The sequence below is a fragment of the Acyrthosiphon pisum genome, chromosome X (genome assembly GCF_005508785.2).
Source record: "Acyrthosiphon pisum isolate AL4f chromosome X, pea_aphid_22Mar2018_4r6ur, whole genome shotgun sequence".
In the NCBI taxonomy this organism is placed as follows: domain Eukaryota; kingdom Metazoa; phylum Arthropoda; class Insecta; order Hemiptera; family Aphididae; genus Acyrthosiphon; species Acyrthosiphon pisum.
The window spans coordinates 97,822,179-97,835,286 of record NC_042493.1 but is presented as its reverse complement, the minus strand read 5'-3'; the positions used below and the strand labels follow the sequence as shown (position 1 = coordinate 97,835,286).

At 28.1% G+C, this 13,108-nt stretch overlaps 1 long non-coding RNA gene across 2 annotated transcripts; it reads left to right on the top strand.

Annotated features, from left to right (window-relative positions):
* The first annotated feature begins 9,721 nt into the window (after positions 1 to 9,721).
* LOC115034487 lies at positions 9,722 to 12,739 on the top strand. Of its 2 annotated transcripts, XR_003839842.1 has the most exons (4): positions 9,722 to 9,875; positions 10,074 to 10,481; positions 10,662 to 10,818; positions 12,629 to 12,739. It is a non-coding gene; the product is annotated as an uncharacterized LOC115034487 (long non-coding RNA). The 2 variants fall into 2 exon arrangements; XR_003839841.1 differs by lacking the exon at positions 12,629 to 12,739 and having other exon boundaries at positions 10,662 to 12,159.
* The last annotated feature ends 369 nt before the right edge of the window (positions 12,740 to 13,108 follow it).

The following is a 13,108-nucleotide window of genomic DNA, read 5'->3' as shown; positions in this document are numbered from 1 at the left end:
GCACAGTATGTACCCAATTTCGTCTTGCGATGTTTTGCCGCGGCGTAGCCATCAATATAATAATTGTTTATTATTTTGTATTATGTTACAAGGGGTGAGTTGAATTCTATAAATTAAATTGAATTATTATTCAATGATATTATTTGTTTAATATTATTCAGTAGTTAAAAAGTCTCTATGTACATGTTATCAATATATATAGTTGTTTGCTACCTGCATTATACATTATTATTTATTATAATTTATGGAGGTACCCATATAATATAATATGTTAAGTAGTAACTCAGTTTTTACAAGCATATGTATTTTACATATGTTAAATTATTGTGCCATAGTATTTATTGACTTTGTATACTACTAATAATAATACGAATAACAAATACCTATCTAAATTGTTATTCCGATCAATGACATCGATATTTGTATCGAACATTAACATTTTTCCTGTACAATGTAAATGTTCAATATGAATAATGTACCATTCATACCTATTTGATTTTTAAAGAGGGATTATTATGTACATCGATATCTATTTTATTGAAATCAACTATGAAAGGTAGGTATAGTTTGTATTTGTATTGTAATAATTGATGGCAATTTTGCAATTTTTATAATATTGCTGTATATTATACATAAATACCTGCTTGACGTTTAACATGAACACAATATTTACTTTATTATAATATAAATTATAATATATCCTTCAGTGAGAGGGCAGAAACTTTGCCTGACACAGACATTTTATGAGATAGTAAATTTTTTTTTAAATTTTGTTTCTAACATGGTTGCAACATGTTTTTACCACAATTAATAAATATTTAAAAAAATAAGGTTATACTGTTACCTGTATAGTAACTCAGTTTTTACAAGCGTACATATATAAGTTCAAGCTTTAATTAAATTTGTTAAAATTAATATTTTTTCGTGATCTGTATAATAATAAAATATTATAGGAAATAACAGTTATACTAATACTTATGTCAGGGACTGGAACCTTAAGGAATTTTTCGGTTCTGGTTCCGGTTCGGTTCTTAAAATAAATAAATGATTGGTTCCGGTTCCGATTCCGGTTCTTAAAATTACAAAATAAGGGTTCCGGTTCTGGTTCCGGTTAATTCCGGTTCATACCGGTTCTTAAATATGCATTTTTTCAAATATTAATTATTGCTTTTTAGGTAGATTTTTTATTCATAATCATAACTTGGCCCAGTTTTGTAAAAGATACGTTTAAATTGCATTTTAATAAAGATACAAAACTCAAATACATACATTCAAAAAGTATTTAAATACATTTCAAATAATTTTAAGAAAAAGTATTTAAGAACAAATACAAACACTTGACATGAATTTAAATATAAATTAAAATATAAACTACTCGTATGTGTCAATGTGTGAGTTTGATAATGTAAGACAGAGTTAAAAATAACTATATAAATATTATTATTCGTAGATATTTTGTAAACATTCGTAGAAAAACACATACAAATTGTTATTCGATTATTTTTGTTATATTACAAAATATAACATAATATGCAACCCGTATGTGTGTAAATAAATCATTGTTATTATTAATGATTGTCGGTCGTAATTAATACATAATACAATAGGATTATTTCGAATTAAAAATTAAAAATACCATATATTATGTACAAAACAAAAATATTTCTATGAAAAATAATTATTTGATTACAACAAAATCCAATTTAAATAAAATATTCAATTATTTGAAATACAGGACTTTTTCTTAGAACCGATAAGAACCTAAAAGAACCGGAAAACTTATTATTCATTAAAATGGGGTTCCGGTTCTAATTCCGGTTCTAAGCATTGTAAAAAATGGATTCCGGTTCCGGTTCTGGTTCTTAGATTTTCTCTAAGAACTGGTTCCAGTCCCTGACTTATGTATAACTGTGTAATAGCCAATAATATATAGGCATATTATTGTTATAGGTACGCTACATGAATTACGCGGTCTACAATAATTATGAATATAATGTTTTATGATTTTGCAGAAAAGTGTATCGGCTGAAAAGGAAAGGTATTCTTTGACGAACACCGGATATGCACGTAAGTACGTGCCTATTTATACCTTTTTCCATAGAGAGTATAAAAAATATGAAATGTGCCATTTTTCTAAGCGTATAACTGTTTACTATCCTAAAACGTGATGACATACACAAAAAAAAAATTAAAAAATTAAAAAAAAACACACATCATTGTAAAATCAATACATTCATCGTTCCACTCAGAATCTAAAATTAACTAATATGAAATATATCCATTTTTAACTTAGTAATATAAATAATTTTTCTTATAGCAATAAAAATGTATGTAATTCAAATCTATCAACTATTTATTGATGGCATTATGGCGATAATGTCATAGTACCTACCTACTACCTTTATAATGTTATAATTATTTTAACTCCTATTTGGAATTTAATATTTTTAAACGTAAATTTCCTGATCGGCGATCACTAGGTAGTAGGTACAATGTATTATTGTTTGTTTATGACAAATCCGTCTCCGTCGTAACTCATATAATAGGTACATAATATTACAATATTATTATGTAGGTACCTTTTATTATTGTTTATGTGGCATCAACTGTTTGTTTCTCTCACACAAATGTTTCATAATAATATCAGCAGTGGGTTTTCTTCCGAGATCATAATATTATAATATTGTAGTATCGTGGTATACTTGTTGCATATTTATGTAATGAGTATCCCACACAGCACTGTAATATTTATTTAAGTTTGAATCAATATTTAAATTTAAAAGTAAAAAAAATAATATATTTTATCAATGTTTAAACTACAGTTGGTATATGTTTTTAAATGTTAATTAATCACTATAAAACATTTTTTGAACCAATTTTAATTATTTATTATAAGTTTAAAAACAAAGGTTGCTTAACATTTAAAAACCAATAGTTGTTTCAACATTTAAATAAAAAATGTAATCAATGTTGTATTGATATTTTCTAATAGTTAATTAAAATTAAATAAATATTGACTTTTTTGAAATTATATGTTAACCAATGATTAAAATGTAATATGTATTACGTTTTTTACTAATATAGTCAAAATTAATTTGTAATTATAATGTAATATTTAAGTATAATATAGATCCATTATAGGAGATTATATAACAATATAAGTACTAGTATATAGTAAATATACTAAACCTTTATTAATTAATCCTTTATCTATTAATTATATTCTATATAAATATATACCTATACCTACACTTGAATATAAATTCTAATGGAATAAACAATATTGGGTTTGAGGAAGATTTAATATGTAAAAAATAAATTTTATTTAAAATATATTAAATCTTATTTAAGATATCATTATAATTAAAAACACACACACACACACACACACACACACACACACACACACACACACACACACACACACACACACACACACACACACATATAATCCATTCTCAGATCTTAAATTATTATTGCTTATTAATATTATAATAAATAAAATACATTTTTAATGATTTTTCATTTATTCGAGATATTATAAAATACTAATTATTCACATTTTTAAATTGAATTAGGTATAGTGTTTTTCAAAAGTTGCCTTTTTAAGCTAAACGGAGATTGAGCTAAAATATATTTTATTATGTCTTCAACTTCATTGAGTGGAGTACTTTTGAATTTGATTTGCTTTTTAATTGAATCTATAATAACATATAAAAATACATTTTAGCTTATTTTATAAGTGATATTAAAAAGTATACAAGCAGGTTGTACTTATATAATTATATCATTAAATACAAAAAAGGAGAGAAAGTTTTAAGTATCAATTCCACACGGAAATTTAACAATATGACTATTGTATATATGTGTACCATAGACATATAAAACAACTGTAGATAGCCAACTACAGGATAATATTGGAGTCGGCAGCCATAATTAGCCAACAGAGAAATATTTACAAAATTATTTTAATTAATAATGATAACAATATCATACTAGCGATACTAATATACCACCATTCATATTAAGAAGGAACCTATAGCGGCCAATTTGAGCGCATGGGCGTTGACTTGGTGAGGACGGGTGTTTCCTCACTACTGCCCGATGAAAACCATTTAGGGTTAGGTTCTTTCTTAATGTGAATGGAGTATAGATATAACATTTCATAAGAAACAATTTCAAATTACAACAAATATTATATAGGTAGTATCTTTACTAAAAAGTACTAGCATCGATATTATAATGTATATTTAAAAAATAGGTAATTTAATATAATTAAATAGACTATATTATTATGTCTTCCAATGGCAATGATGCCGAGAGTTAATTTCTAAAAAAAAAAAAAATATATATATATTATAATCAATGATCACAAATATTAATTGTTGCATCCTTACCAAAAATAACAGAACATATAAATAAACTTGAAAATTTTTTTTTCCCTTTTTTACCAGTATAAGAGTACTCTGCTAGTAAACTGTCGGAAAAAAGTTTTGACATAAGCTTTTTCACAACTGATTTCACATTTTTTCCTCCTATATGAGAAAGTTCTGTGATCTGAAAATATTAAATAATATTGTGCTAATTTTATAAACATTATTTTAAATGCCTAATGCCCATGATGTACTAATCTATACTATAATCAGCTTAAAAAAATTTCTCTTATGTGGCAAAATTATGTATAATGTAAGCAACAATACAGTCTCCCTTTGTCATTAACACATAGTAGGTATAATGAACTAAGTTGATTAACTTACCAATTGATTTTTATAACTTTGATCGCCCGATATTTTGTCTTCAAATGTTTGTAAGTCATAAGTGTTATCAATTGGCAGAGGACAATCACTAAAGTCAACACTATTAACTTCCATCACAGGCTTATTAAATGAATTTTGTTCCAAATACTTTTCCATCTGGTCCAGTTTATGAAGTATTACTGTTTGATTGCTTAATACTTGTTTCAACTCATACTTTAAGAATGTTATATTTCTCAATTGTTGGTTTTGAGATTGCAATAGATCTGGAAACAACAAAACTTAAATAATAATATTGAAAATATAATATGTAACTATCATTAAATTTAAATTATGTACCATTTATATTATGAACAAATTCTGTTGAGTTATTATAAGCCACCAAACTATTTTTTTTTATGGTACCATTACTAACTGTAATAATATAGTTGTACCTATATTATAATATTGAAAAACAATGAAAATTAAACAATAAAACTTCTTACTATTGTGTCCTATTGGTCTACTAAACAATTGTTCATCAAGATCATCTCTTTCTGCAATTGAAATATTATGTGTGTTTTGCCTTTTGCTGTCTGTAAACACAAATTATGATTTATAAGACATTAAATATTACCATTATTTAATTTTTTGATAAAAATTAGCTTACTGTTTATATTTCTTGAACTAATGTCCACAACACCTTGTTCATTGGAATCATTTTCAAAACTAATATTCTTGTATTCTGAACTATTAACAACTAAAAATACATGATATTTAATAATTTATCATTAAGCTATAAGTATGTTTGTGTTTTGCAAAATTACAAAAAATAAACTTAACAGTATTTTACTTACCATCATTTAACATGACATGCTCATCATCTGATTTATTGTCAAATAACTTTTTTCTGGATACTGGATTTTTAATACCTATACATATTATATATAAAATATTAAAATTACAAATTATACCAACAACATTATTTTTCATAATGCGGAACTACATTTAAAATAAAAATTACCACTATTTTTTCGTTTCAGTTCACTGCCTGATGCTTGTTCGTTCTCATCTTGGTTATATTGAAGTCGTTTATTGCTTGAACCTTTGAAAGCTTCAAATTAGAATTTAAAATGTATTGAATGACTATTATATTCAAAATTCTTACTATTGTGTCCTATTGGTCTACTAAACAATTGTTCATCAAGATCATCTCTTTCTCCAATTGAAATATTATGTGTGTTTTGTCTTTTGCTGTCTGTAAACACAAATTATGATTTATGAGACATTACGTCATATTACCATTATTTAATTTTTTCATAAAAATTAGCTTATTACTGTTTATAATTCTTGGCCTAATGTCCACAACAACTTGTTTATTGGAATCATTTTCATAACTAATATTCCGGTATTCTGAACTATTAACAACTAAAAATACATGATATTCAAAATTATATTTAATAATTTATCGTTAAGATATGTTTGTTTTTTTGCAAAATTACAAAAAATAAACTTAACAGTATTTTACTTACCATCATTTAACATGACATGCTCATCATCTGATTTATTGTCAAATAACTTTTTTCTGGATACTGGATTTTTAATACCTATACATATATATAAAATATTAAAATTACAAATTATACCAAAAACATTATTTTTCATAATGCGGAACTACATTTAAAATAAAAATTACCACTATTTTTTCGTTTCAGTTCACTGCCTGATGCTTGTTCGTTCTCATCTTGGTTATACTGAAGTCGTTTATTGCTTGAACCTTTGAAAGCTACAAATTAGAATTTAAAATGTATTGAATGACTATTATATTCAAAATAAATTGTATACTAATAGGAATGTAAATATTCTACCTTCTTGTGATGTTGATTTCGACGACAATTTAGAACTTGATGTAAAAATTGTAGTAGTTGGTTGACTTTTTAGCACTAAAATATGTACAAATTTGTTTATAATTATACAATTTATTATAATTTTGAGACATATATATTATTATAATATAATAATTTGATATTATAATGATGCGATTTACATTTTTATTCAACATAAATCAGAGGAAGCTTAAATTAGCCTTTTGACTTAATTTTAATATTATATTTGACTACTAATAACATTTAACTATAAATATATTTTAAATGGTGAAATTAACTTCAATTTTCAAATTTATGCAGACTGTGTACATGTTATGTTTAAACATACTATACACAAAATAATATTATATTATATTATATAAGTATAAAAGTATTTAGTTAAATATAAAATAAATATATAACATAAATATACTCACATCTCAATTTCTGAGGAGAAGGCGACCAGCCATTTTTTTTCTCAGATATACTAATTCCTTCATTTGTAAATTGAGATTGGTGTTTGTCTTCATTTTCAACATCTAATTTACATTGTTTATTAATTACAAAAATCATAAGAGATTTTAAGTTTAAATTTAGAAAAATCAAGTACTATAAATGTAAATAAAGTTTCCTAGGCACAAAAACCTGAACAATTATGTGCATTATACAATATTAATTTATTACCTTCAAATAGAGGCATAGATGATGTAGATGATGTAGGAGACTCAAGTTCCTAGAAGGTTTGTTAATAAATGACTCATCAGCTGAAAAATCAGATCGGTATAAGCCTTCATCGGCCAATTTCCGTGCATGTTCAAGAGTTTCTATACATTTAAATAACAAATTATAATTGTTAAATATGTATTTGAATATATAATTAAGACTATTCCTTACATAGAAATACTATTTTAACTTACTTATGCCTTTAGAAAGTACCCTGGCTTTTAGGAATTTGAATTCTTTATCATTTGCAGGTGCCATTTTTTTCTCAATAAACTTTTTTATAAAAAGTTTATTCTTGGGCCAGGCACACATCTTGTCTTTCATCCAAAATGATGGGATGGCCTCGACTGTATCATCATCAAAAAAATGTATAATGGAATATGATGAATCCATATTAGCTCTATAAGAAACAAAATATTATACATAACTTATACTTAAATAATTTTGTTTTGCTTGTAGTAGGTATATTAAAGTAGATTTGTTATCCTGAAGTTATTATAAAATAGCATAGAAATCAGTAAAAATATAAGTAAGTAGGACTTAAAAATACAGTTTTAAAAAAATCCATGTGATCTATTGGGATTATCTATTTGAAGGAATACATTAAAAAAATATCAAATAAACACATTTTATATAATTATTAATTATATAAATGATAAAAGTTAAATAAAAAAAATTTGTAAAATACAAATATATAAAATGTAGGTAATATAGATTAGGTACCATGAAATGTTTTAAATATTAATAATGAAACATTAAAACTTATTGTCAACTTATTAATTAACAATATAAATACCTATTAATTTGTATTAGAATGTAAAATTGGGTAAGCAATTGATACACATTCATTGTTACGCAATATCATGTACTTTCTGAATGTTGTATGAACATCAACTATTTCAAAATTTTTTGATAAATTATCTACAATAGCTATTCCTAATTTAAAACTATTAACTGGCTTATCAAAAAATATTTCATTTTTCTTAAACACTTTAACAATAAATACTACATTGTCATTATTATTGGAATTTTTGCATATATTATAAACTTTACAAATGATTAGTTTGCCTTGTGCTTCGTAACCTATGTAGCAATCAGAGTTTGATGATGTAACTATTTTAAAGTTATTAATAATAATACATTTAAATTGTGACCAGCCAGTACAGGATTCAACTAGTGGTCCATCATGATGTTCTTTTATTACATGTAATTGATTATTCAAACTAACAAAGGTGGGTTTGCAAAATTCTGAAATTTCTTCATATCGTTTAATTACTTGTTCTAGAGGTTTTTCGTGTTTTCGGATCATTTTTTTTTAGGAATTTCATGTAATTTTCAAAAGGGAAGCAAGAACACCTATCTAGGGAACCAAATTTTCTATAATCATCAACAATATGAAGTAACCCATGGATGTTGTGAGAATTGAATTCTTTTCCATATAATGTTTTATATTTGTCAACAAAATAAACTAATAACTTCTCACTATAATCAATTAACTCTATGCTGATGCTTGGAGTTAACAAAATTCTGAAGCACACATGCAAACATAAAAAATGTTTGTACACTTCACCTTTCAGGACACCTTGCAATGATATGGGCCCAGTATAAAGCAAAAAAAGTCTATATTCAGTAGCTTTCCATCTAGACACGTCAGAAAGGGACCTGGGATATCTTGAAAAATCATTAGTAATGAATGGTCTAAGTGACAAATGATTAGAAGAAATAACATGTACACTTCTAGATTGTATGCGTACTGATAGAGGAGCATTTTTCAAATTACCTAACCATAATAAAATAAGCTTTTTTACAACTCCTAAACATACTATTATACTCGTCTATGCGCGGATTTCGTATCACAACCAGCGACTCGTCGCTAATATGTTCCTAAAAATGTTTATATGACCGATATAGGGCTATGGTTCCATCCATAGTATAAATGTATAATACTACGGTTTTCTTAAACTCGGCCTTTACCATCAGTCGTCCATCGGCAGGTGTTAATTGTTACAGTTTCTTTGTCGTACTTTTTTTTTATTGCCGCCGACCGCCAGCAAAACATCTGCCGGGCGCGGACCATACCATAGAGACATCGCACGAATAATATAAATGTCGTAACTGCCAGCCGAGCTGTGATCGAGATGAATATTAAATGATAATGTTTCAGTGAACCCAAGCCCCAAGGCAAATAATTTATTTAACTAACTTGCGTACCTACGTCTTACCTCTCTTATTAAATTATTATTATTATAACTATAATGACGCGGGGGGCCTTCATTTCTCCACTTAGTCGACAAGTAGTGTAAGGACGGTTGGTCACACTGGTTTGATGAAGCCGGTCGGGCGTCGAATCTCGGCGGCGGCGACCTCGGGCCGGCCTGCCGCAGCGCGCCGTTCTTCAGTCTTTCGCTGTGGCCTGAGCGTGATCCACGTCGGTTAATTTCACAGTTTTTTTCAACTGGCCGTTTCTCATTTTTGTCGTCTACGGCATCGCACATAATCACGTCGCTAATCGTCCGTCGACTATATCACCTCTCTCTGCGACATCAGCCGTGTTGTAAGTATTAACTATATTTGCAATAACCGTAAAATAAACGATATTTTTCCTCGTAGCTCGTACATAACAAAATCGAGTCGTAAGTATTTTTTTTATAGGTAACTCAAAACACGTCGGTCGAGTCGTCGTCACGACGACCGCCGCTCCTCCACAATGATATCGATACGAATGCTTATTGTTATTATTTTTTTTTTATAGTGTTTAGTGTTGACGTGTCGCACGGTTTGTCAGTCGGCAGAATGGGAACCACTGGAAATTGGACCTTGTGAACGTTCAGGTGTAACAACGTTCCCTTTCACCGCCGGCTCGACGACACGTAGACAACAACAACTGTCGCCGCCGCCGCCCGCTGCCGTCTCCCCTCCGCGCAACGCCTGACTCGGAACGCCGACTGACGACGTACAATAATTGAACGTGTACTGCGTAGCAGCATCGTATGGCGTCGGTGCACTGCGGACCGGTCGGCCATTTATCTCGAAACTTCACTTCTTCCTCGTCGGTACCTGCTGCTCTGCTGTGTGCGCACTGTGTTCGTCTCGTCGCCTCCAAAAGCCGACGGTGATAGTTTTCCGTTCTGTACGCCATCGGCCGTCATTACATGGACAGGTAATAATATTACGATTAATACAACGCGTTATAATATAATATTATTATTATTAATATTATTATTCTACCGTTCTCATTTTCCGTTGACGCCTGGGTAGTGGTTATGTCGATTTCGCGTATCGGGAAAACACTTGTTTGCGTGCCTTTTGTTTATTTTAACCTTTGTTTATGCTTGGTTAGGTATCATTCCGACAGCGAGAACTTGTGTATTCGGTACCGGTAATTGCAGAATTTCAGTCTTGCCATGAAAGCCTGACCTACGAACACTGACCACATCCAGATCAACGTCAATGGTTGTTCGTCGTGCAGAGTATCCGGAACTGTTACATTGTTACTGGTTTGCATGTTACTATTAAAAATAGTTTTATCGTTTTTCATCATATTTGACATGAGCTGATTATTTCTCATGTACAAAATAGGTACGTACTAACCAACAGTATGACAATCTTCCGCTATGCACATAGAAATGTATCAAAGAAACACAGTAGAGGGGCCCACATAAGAGGTTCATTGTTTTGAAGGATTAAAATGTTTCTGTGATAACATTAAAATTGAAATATTTATCACTAGATTGTGTATTATTTTCTGAATTCAGAGACATTAAAATGTAATTTTTTGGTTTATTTCACATAAGAGGCTATTAGCTTTGCCCTGAGCAACATCATGTTAAATTTAATGCATTTGCTGGAATTAAAAACCAAATAACTTCATTTTGACGAGAAATTCAATATGGTTATGGATCAATGGAATAATAGAAAATATTTAAATTCCTTAGATGAAAATAAAATCATATTATTATTAAAATACCTATTCAAGAAACCAATACATTTTTTACTTTGTGGCTATTTACTTGTTTTATTTTCTTTAAACGTATACAGCTGTAAGCATGGTAGGTACATTAGTAATGAAATTATTTTGTCATTGTCATATAAAACTTATAGATAGCCAATTCCTAACAAGTTTTAAAATATTTGGGACATCTGAAATTTATACTTGTAGCCATATTATGCCAATTATTTCTAAGATTATACATTGAGTCAACCACAGTTATTTTCTATAAATCTTTTGAATATGGTGAAGTTTAGTTAACTTTTTAATTTGGCCATTTAAAGAAAAAATGCATGGTTAATATAATTTTCCATATGTTATGAGTTTATTTCTGCAGTCGAATAGTAAATTAAATATTTAAAATTGTTTAATTCACTTTAAAAATTGAAAACTTTTTTTATCCATATGATTGAGTAATAAAATGATATAAACTGTGTACATAAACAACAAATGTATATATTTTTTTAAGAAATATGCCATATAAATACAATTAGGTAATATCTTAGTGTAAATTTTCATAACAACACAAGTAGTCAATAATTTACAAGATCTAACACCAAATAATAAAGTTGAACAGCAAATGAAAAAATTATAAAAACGTAAAAAATAAATATTAAAATACCTAGTACTAAACCCTAAGTATTTGTTATTTATTTATTTAAGTCTTAGTTGGTCCTCTGTCCAACTTTGATACTGTTTTGTACATTAACGTCCTTTACATTGAAAAATAAACAAAGAACTCTTGTTAGGTATATTTGGATTAATTATATTTATTCTTGCTTCAGAAAATATACGTTTAATAGACACAAAAAGTTTGACTGGTTACAATTTGACTTCTTAAAATAATAATTGTCTGTTAAAATTCTAAATTGTTAATATTATATTATAATATTACTATATTTTCAAAATTTTATTTTTGTGTTTTTGAGCTATAACCTTCAGTAATGACTTCTATTTATTATACTATTTCAATTCAAACATGGATATAGTATCTATTGACAAATGCTTTTATCATTTGCACCATCTAAATATTTATAAAACAAAATATAAGAATAATAAAAATACAAATTTTTACTTATTATTATTGACATTGTTACGTGGGGCCCTTCAAGGATTCCAAATGATGATGATTGAAATAAGTTGTAGTAGTCAATTTAGCAGTAAAATGAAATAGTTGTTTATTATTGTAATATAGTTCATATAGTAATCGTATAAAAGTGTACGTGGCTGAGAATGTCATGAAGTTGCTTTGGTCTCAACTGCTTAGGTACCTACATCTGAATATGCCATGTTCATGGCTCCTCTATATATGATTTCAGCTCCTTGGATATGGTCGGCTCATGCATTTGCAGGTGTCTTTGGGTGAGGTCATTGTAAGTTATTGTTGTCGTAGATAAGCAACAACTTGGCCTGGGAAATTTCCAATGCAGATTTGATATAGTTGCCAACTTCAAAAAGGCAAGCTCGTGGTAGTCCTATTTGCGAGTCGCGCGCTGCTAGTCCTATGCATTTTTTGATTCATAGTTTTGTCTATTTAATTGACTGTTTAAAATAATTTATCAGTGAAACCCATTGTCCTTAATATAATATAATATCTCTGAAAATGGCAAAAAGTATCCCAATACGAAGAAGAATATGTTCATAGTAGAGATATCAGAGAATGACATCTCTCATGTAAGGGTAATCGAGTATGAGGCTTGGGTCCCATGTCATTTCTATTATTTTTAATAACTCTACATTCTCTCTTACAGTGATCCTTCATGAATAACTCAATATTCCTAGTAATTTAATTTAATTTC